Source organism: Pseudopipra pipra, chromosome 1 (genome assembly GCF_036250125.1).
Source record: "Pseudopipra pipra isolate bDixPip1 chromosome 1, bDixPip1.hap1, whole genome shotgun sequence".
Classification (NCBI taxonomy): Eukaryota; Metazoa; Chordata; class Aves; order Passeriformes; family Pipridae; genus Pseudopipra; species Pseudopipra pipra.
Window position 1 is genome coordinate 29266512 of NC_087549.1, and position 9156 is coordinate 29275667.

Genomic DNA, 9156 nt, shown 5'->3' on the forward strand with positions numbered 1-9156 from the left:
CCCTGCCCAAACAGAGGCATCCCAGAGCACACGGCACAGGATTGCATCCAGACGGTTCTTGAATATCTTCAGCGAGGGACTCTCCATAACCTCTCTGGGCAACCTGTTCCGGTTCTCGGTCACCCGCACAGTAAAGAAATTCTGCCTCAGATGGAACATCCTGTGCATCAGTTTCTGCCCACTGCCTCGTCTTTTTGCTCGGCACCACTGAGAAGAACCTGGCTCCACCCTCTTGGCACACTCTGTTCAGATACTTGCCCATCAGGCAACTGAGAATTGCACTGCTGCTCGCTTGCTTTTCCCTCACACCCAGTGGTGCGAGGGATCATAAAAGGAAAAGCAAGAAAACTCATAGGTCAAGATATGGAACAGCTTAGTAAGTGAAAAAGCGAGAGACGAGAGAAGGAAAACAGAACAAGTGATGCTCAGGCAGTCACTGTCCACCCCCTGCGGGTAGACCAATGCCTGCCCAGTTCCCAAGAAAAAGGTGGTTAGCTTCCCTAAGCACTCTCCTTTCTGTTCCACCCTGGAGCACAATGTTACACAGCGTGGAGTACCGCTCTCCTTGGCTCAGCTGTGTCACCTCCCCACCTCTTTGGCACCCCAAGTTTGTTCACTGGGGTGGAACAGAAAAGGTCTCAATGCTGTGCAACCACAGGTCTGGACCACAGCCCCATCCAGCCTCCTAAGAAGAAAATTAACTCCACCCTGGCCAGACCCAGTACTATAGATAACAAAGTCTCTCAGAGAGGGAGAGTGATGGAATCTTCCAGCTGAAAAGGTGAAGTTTTGTCAGTGTTGTGTATGTCGTAATATATTCAGTAGCAAAAAAATATATACCCCTGTGTCTTGGCCTGGAAATATGCAGAGAGAGACTTTACCTGAACTTAAACATTTGAGAAGCCTTTGCAAGAATGCTGTAAAAATCCTGTAAACAGGAATGATTTCTTTCTTCCAAAGAGTTACTTGGAAAAGGAGATGTTTGGTAGAACATTAATTTATAATCTGGAAAGATTAAGAAAGTCTTTTTAAAATTCTAGGGGGGAGAGGAGGGGAGAGTCAGTCATGGAGAAACAAAAAAACTGTAAAAGGCAGTATGAGATTTCCAGAAGAGAAAGGTGGTCTAAATCTGGGCAAGGGGACAGACTCGTGAAGGGAGAGAAAAGCATTTTTAAATTTGCCGTGCCTCGCTGGGGCACAGGGTGGAGGTAATGATTCATCTCTGGGTCCATTGAAGGAAGGGTTCCCACGATACAGCCTCCATAAAACACAAAACAGACCCGTACTTCATAAACTTTTAGGTTTGGTGATGTGTCGATGTTTTTGCATTCCTGTTGTACTTGATCCTTGTCTGTTGGCGTTTGTCGGCTGACAAACCTACGTTAGAATTTCTTGCCTGCTTTGTATTGTTTTTAAAGAAATGTTTGGCAGTGTAGATTATTTCTCATATGTTTCAATTAGTGCAGATTGCAGTGACTGTACACAGAAAGTTTGCATTAAGAATCCCTGCTGGGATTCACATTTATGGAGCAAACTGCTTGTGATCTCGGAGAACATAAAGTGCACCCATGACTGGTCTGTTAAAAATGTACCAGTGGGCATCCAGGAATGAACTGCCAAGTACACAGGAGGAATGGTAGGATAATGAGCTGTAGGGTCCTTGTTCTGAAGTGCAAGGAAGTGCTATTTGATTACAGCAGGTAATCTAGAGTGCTACTGGATCAATACGGAATCATAAAATAATTTAGATTGGAGGAAGCCTCCGGAGTTCACTCAGTTCAAAGCAGGACCAACCTCAAAGTTACAGTAGGTTGCTCAGGGACACCCTTTCAGACTCTCCTGGACTGTTTGCTGAGAAGACCTTTTGCAGTAGCTCCTCCCAAATCGTCTCGTCATGCTTTTGTTGTCAGCTTGCTATGAGGTATTCCACTGCTGTGCAGCGCTCTCAGGAAAGGGAACTTAACCGAATCATTGTGGCTAATTTGATTCCTCTGTAATGGCCCTGTTGCACCAGAATTGCGATTGCACTAGTCTATTTAATACTACCACTTTACTGAGTATCTTCATGGACACAAGTCTCCACAGGTTGTCCTAACTTTTGTATGATGCTCTTTTTGTCGAGTGATTTGCAAAAATTTACAAACTGCTTAATCTTCATGGCAGAAATTCTCATTTTCAGACTGCTTTTTTGCAAATTAGGTTTTATAAAGTATTCATGATAGGACAAAATATTTCAAAAAACATCTGGAGATGCTGTAGCAAAAATGCGTTGATTTTATAGAAACAATTTGCAGCTTCCTCATCAACTGGTTTTCAGTTTCTCTGTCAAATCCACATGCTACTAGGTTCATAATTAAAAAATAACCATTGATGTACACCTCCTGGTAATTTTTAACATACCTTTTTCACCCACAGTCTCTTCAGAGTCAATAGTGTTTACTGCCGAAGTTCATACTTTTGGACAACAGCCAGGATCTCTTTGCTTTTCTGTTCTTTGATGGGACAGTGTAGGAAAGAATTCTTTAGTGGTTAACTGTCCTAGTCCTGGAGATGGCAAATGCAACACTATTCAGTCTGAAATCTAATTCTCCAGATGTAACATGGAGCTTCATTATGTCTCTGGTAGTCCTTTGGTTCTTTCTGCTTCTTTCTCCTGTGTTACAGAAAGGCGCAGAAATCTCCGACTGTTCATTAGGAAAGAATCATAAACTGTTTCAACTTTCTGCAAATGAAAAGCTCGCATGAGATGAGGGAATTAATAATCAATACATTAATGCTATATACACTACTGCAATGTGGCTCCAAATCTAGAACCGTCCAACTCCAAACTATGCAGTTGCCAGTCACTGGCAGTAGTTTGTGGAGGAGATACAGTCTAGGAAGGCATCACTTGTCATTTGTTTTTGTTTTGTCCAGTGTTTAAAAGTAATTACATGGACATAATGCTGTGAAAGGGAGTGAGCATCACGTAAAATCCTGTTTATCACTACAGCTGTAAATATATCTGGGGAGAATGATTTATAGAACTTCTTTGTGGTGAATATCATCGCTAATCAGTTCCATATTTCATTCTTCTTAAAGCCCATTCTACCAAAACATTCAAATGTGTGTTTGTATATTTTGCCAAATTGGGTTTTCAGCGAACAAATTGCAAACTCCTACACAAAGAATAGCATCTTTTGCTTTTAGATGATAAACCTCTTGTGCAAGACTCTGAGTATTGAATTGTTATGCTTGTTTGATTAATGCCTGTTCGCTGTCCACAGATTCATAGAGTGGTTTGGGTTGAAAGGGACATTAGGGATCATCTAGTTCCAACCCCCCCACCATGGCTAGTGAGCTTGTTACACACATCCAGTGTTTCCTTTGTTGCAGCTGAGGAGAGTATTTGAAGTCTAATGTGTCTCTTACAGAAATTAATGAGAAATAGATTATGCCATGAGAGACTTTGCACGATTCCAGTGTATACCAATCATAAGCATTTTCAGCAAAATTCGACTGATACGAACCACACATTATAGCTGGAAAGATTTTTGTCCTGAAATTCCTGTTGTGACCTAAGGAACACATTCCTGATGAGGCTGACTCTTCCAAGACAGCTTCTGAAACCCATGGGTTGTTGCAGAGCACAACTCTCCAATGATTGTTCATACAGTAAGGAGGATTTTTTTGAGAGTTCAAGTCTCACTAATATGATTTTTGTCTTTATGGATATCTATATTCCTGGGCATATGAAAGTTTTAGTTCACATACTCCTGCATAGTGAGGGATTTTTGAAGCTAAAAGTTCACTGATAGGAGAGAAGGTGCTCTTGTCTCTCAAGCAAATTCATTTCTCTGCAAAATAGGCTCATCTGCTGTGGGGATCACACCGCAAAGTGAGTGTATCAGAATCGAAGCCTTATACCAGGGCAGAAACAAGTGTACATTTGTCCTGATATGGCAAAAGTAGACAAATAGATCCTGACGGAAAATAAATAGTATAAGCTGTCAGTTTGTAGTTTGAACGGTGCTGCTGCACAGAACAAGTACCAGCAAGAGAGTACAACAATCGAAGTTCATGAGGAAGGACTCAGAAACCTTGATGACATCCTTAGTCTGCAGTTCTGGTTACGCTGTGTGCTCAGGTGTCACTGAAGTAGACATACCAAAGCAGGTTTTGGTGGCACAGGATCAGCTGCTTAGGGAGCACTGAGTGCCTTGGGAAGGCTTGTGTGTGCTGGGAATTCATTTCTGTCCAACCTGGCACAGGCACATCTGGTCATGTAATGATCTTTGTTTCCAGATTACAATTGGAGAAGACTTGAAATAGTAATTCTTGATAGTAAAAACTCTTAAATTTGTAAATGTCAACAGAATGTTTGGACTAAAATTGGTACCTGTTTCTGAGGTAAACTGAATTTGAATGGAGTCTATGCAGTAATTCTTCTTGGAATCGCTTTGTGAGGTAAATCACAACTTTTTTCAGGTCAATTACTTATTTTTACACAGTCATACCTTGCATACTTTGCACAGTCATAATACCTTCCTAACCACTCCAAGGTTAAGAAGGTATTATGAATTAAAACTTACCATCCATTGTCTGATACCTCTTCCTTCACATGCTCTTAGTACACAGCAAACACGAGATAATGTGCCTTAATTTAGCCCACAGTGGAAGAATTTTCAGTGTAATTGCATTAATTTCAGTGTAATTGCAGTGTAATTTTGCTGCAAAGTAAAATATACACGTGGACAGGTGTTGTCCATGTAAGATGCTATAGCTTGTACTTACTTATGAAGCTGTGGACAGACACTGTGTTCCAGTCCTAACTGTGCCATTTGAAGATTTTGTGAGTTTGCTCCTACATGCTTCCCCTTTGATGCTGTAGTTACTACTGCTGTAGCTCTGCTGGTAACAGTGGTAACAGGGTTTGTTTAAGAGCACTTTCATTTCCTTCAGGCAAAGCAAGCAGGTTGGTTTAAACCCTCTTTGTTGACTAATCCATTTGACTTGTTGGAAGCACACGAGGGAGCGCTTACTTAATTCCTTCTGCCAACAGAGCTCCGGGGGTGGAAACTCGGCAGAGGAGTGGTAAGAAACAACTGGAAGAATGATAATGTCAGCGACCGGCACACCTGTCTGCGAGCTGAGTGCCAGCACATGACTGAGTCTGCCTGCACTGTGGGTATTGTAGCTCTTCCAGACAGGTCCATGCCTTTTCTGTTACACATTCCTGGCTTAAGTCTCTTCTATGCTAACTAAGTACTTTTATATCTCTCTGGCACTACAAAACAATTTGAAAGCATCCAGAGGTGTTGGAACCTTCTTATTCAACAAAACAATGTCAAAAGTTGTAACAGGTGAATATCAGTGACTAGTCTTGCAGAATTAAATCCATCATTTTCCTGTCCAGAACCTGAGCTATTCCTTTTAAGGGTGCCAGATGCACGGGCAGCACCTTGATGCAGGGTGGCACTGCTGCCCCTCATCCAAGAGATGGTGTGTTTTGGGACTGTGTCACAGTGATTTCACACTACTGGTGAAAGTTCACAGAGTGAGGTCAGCTTTCGTTCCCAGTTTGCACATTTTCTCATGGTCATCAAGTGCATGACTTCCCATTACTCTTAAATCTAGAGGTGTCCAGTTGCCCATAGGCCTCTGAGAGGACTTTCGTCTGCCTGGCTGTGAATAGGATGTCCTTGCCAGCTTCTTTCTAGGGTGTGTCCTTTCTGTTGTAGAGCTTTCTCCTCTAGCTGCATCACTTTGCACTTCTTCACATGGTTGTGTTTTGTTGTTTCTTTTTTTTTCCTTTTCTTTTATTCTACACATGGACAGCACTGCTATTTGTTTCAGTCAGGTACCTGCAGCCTAAATGGTTGTTTTTTCCAGTGAAGCATTTGAGCATGTGTTTACCTCTAGATAAGTGTGTTTTCATGTGCTTCCGTAAAGAGAGTACATAGGATTTTGCTAAAAAGATTATTATTTTTCTGAAGTAGGACTGGAAGTGCTGATCAGAACCATGCAGCAGGAGGTAGAAATCTGCTCACTCCTTGGGACCAAGTGCTCAGGTGATGAAGGGATTTTTTTTTGTATTCCTATGGCTACAGCTATGGCCAGTTAGCCTTATCAAATGCAAGGCATTTCCTCTCTTAGCTTCAACGTCTTTTAAAGTAATGTAGCATGTTTCTACAGAACATTTTTTATTCTGTCTTATTCACAGCTTTCTGATCCTTTTGTCTGTCTTTGGGTTAGATGTCTATTCTGAATGGTGATCAGCTCTGAAAGCATCTGGATTTTGACCTTTACCTGACTGGAAAAATAGTATATTCTTGCTCTTTCATGTCTTTTGTTTCTTTGATGGGCCTTCATAGTAGTCCTATATTTTTCAGTCTTCAAATATGCTTTATCAGGCAGTGAACTAGCCATGACAGATACACTCTGATCAAGAAGGGAATGAAGCCCTTCTGGTACTTAAAGAACTTTACTTTCCCTGTGACTTTGATCAGTGCCTGTTTAGTCAGGTTACAGCCTCCTCCTAACACTGCTGACTTTGGGTTGTCTAGTGTATCCCTCTCTTTTTAGCCAGCTTTCCAACTCTTGTTTTTCTAGATGATCTTACACATTTTTCTTATTTTTTTAAGACTGACAGTAGGCTGATGGTACTCTTTGTCTTAAGTTACCAAAGTTCATAGAAGGCATTAAGCCTTCATCATATTAATTACTGAGAAGTCATTAAGAGTTATCATAAACCGCAGAATCTCAACTGAGTGGACTTAGTCCATGCAGTGGTGAACAGGAGTGAAACTTGAAAATTTTGCTTATTAAAATGTCCTCCTTGTAGGACAGTGTTAGTGAATCCCTGTTTTGGGAGAAGATGAAGAAACAACACGAACCAACTTATTGTGGCACACTTTGCTAATCCTGCAATTCTATGCAGCAGTCATAAATCTAACTTACATTTGCTGGAGGAAATTCAAATGATTACTTAAAATGTTTTATACAAGATATCTTTAATCACTCAAAAAATCAAATTTAAACCAAAATTCCTTAAACTGAGGGAAATCTGCCAGCAAATATGCTAATGCCAGTCCAGTAAGAAACAGGGTTAGCACTCTCAAATGTTGTTACTGCTGTGCATTTATAGGATGTTATTTCCCCAAAGTCACCAGGTGCACTGTCTCTGAGTTTACCCTGAGCCCAGGCAGCCAAACCCCTGGGAGAATGGGAGTGGGCTCAAGGCCCATTTTGACACTCCATTTTGTCCTTACAAAGGTCCCCTGCCCACTTGACCAGCCATTCCCTGACCTAATGGTCCTTTTTTCTTTTCCCAAAGCAGGCTAGTGCAAGCAAGGGAAGGAGTCCACAGCAACGCTGCCTGCCTTTGCATTGCCCTTGTGACATCCTTCTTGCTAATGTTCATTTCCCTAAGGCCCTCAGCTGTGCCAACATGCTTCTCTCCACACACAGTGCTACAGGGGGTTCCCACATGCAGTGTCAATGACCTTACACCTATTGCATTCCCCTATCCAAATTAGAATCACAGTGGAAATACTCATGGCCACCTCAGACACCCTCTTTAGGCCTGGGAAAGTGTTGCCTAAATATTGGTGACTGTTCCCTTCGCTATGGCATGGACCTGGAGCGTGTCCCAGAAGCATCAGCATCTCAAGTGCCTCTCTGAAATGTTCTTGCTCAACATCCTTTATTTTCCTTCTCTTCCCCCTCTTCCTGGTATGGACAGGCAGTGGTTCTAATCTACTAAATCTTAACAGCCTTATGTCGCTATGGGGAACATTGTTGCCAAATGGGTATTTCAGAAAGGCATCTCATTTTCACTAGGAACTCCTCCCCCCTCCCCTGGCCATTTTTAAAAAATTGCTAAAATGTAAACTCTGATGCTTTGTGAAATCCTGGTTTAGTCAGGAAAACTTCTGCCTTACCTCTGAGTAACTACTAGGTTTTTCTGGAAGATACAAGTAAACTGGAAAACATTTAGTTGTTTTTGTGTGCAAGAGAATGGATGAGGGTATAGTAGTATTGAGATTGAATCAAAGTGGCGACTTCTAGAAAAGACTCGCAGACACATGTGTGGATTTTCAAAATTACAGTTGGCATCTTTGTAATAATTTGATTTAATCTAGGGAGGCTGCATTTTCAAAACCAGGTGCTAATGCTAAAGCATTATAGGATCGTTAATACATCAACACTCATATCAGCAGTTCGATTGAGTTTTCAAGGACATGACATAAACATATCAGCTCTTGAATCAGAAATCTCTACAAGACAGAAGAGGAGCTCACAGAAATTTGTTTTGAAGAATTTGCATGTCCACTGCAGTTTCTAGGTATGAATGCACAAACCCACAGTCCATTCAGTCCACAGCTTGGGTTTCTTGCTGATACACAAATAGGAGTTCATGAAGCCAGCAATGTTTAATCATCCCTGGCCAAGAGACTCCTGGCAGAGCTGTACTGCCCCATTCTCATATTTCTTACACCTCTTGGTTAGACAGCAGCTACACACTATTTCTGCAGGAGATTCTTGGCACCAGGGAAATCCATGTGGTGTAGAAAGGTTGTAGCAACTCTCCACAAGACCAGCAGTTGTTTAAGCAAGCCTGATGGAGATATAGTAATGTTTCTTTTGCATTGACTTATGAACACTGATCGAAACTTGGGATCTCAGTCTGTGTTATTAAGGTGCTGTCATTAGGGAATTGCTGTCTACAATAGTAGTCTCAAAATGTTTACGTTGTGTACCCCTATCACTAAAAAAATTTGGAGCACACATCTCCAATATACTTGTATTTTTTAATTTATAAATTACATATATGTAATACCATGATATATTATGCACATTTATAAAACATACGCAAACATAGAAATTAAAGAAGGATAAGCTAATGAAGCACATTTTACATTTTTATTTATTTATTTATTTATTTATGGTACAAAATGTATTTTCTTGCTGCACCCCAGTGGATTGTCTTGCACACCCCTTGAGTATTTCAAAACCAGTGGTCTAGAAGATGGGCCAAAGCTCAAGGTGAGAAAAAAAGATGAAAATCAAGGAAAAAATATTTACTCTTTGGCCTTAACGTACTCTGTGCAGGAGGTTAAAAACTTTCAAAATCTGGTCCAAGACTATGGAATTAATTCCCTCAGGAGCTAAGAG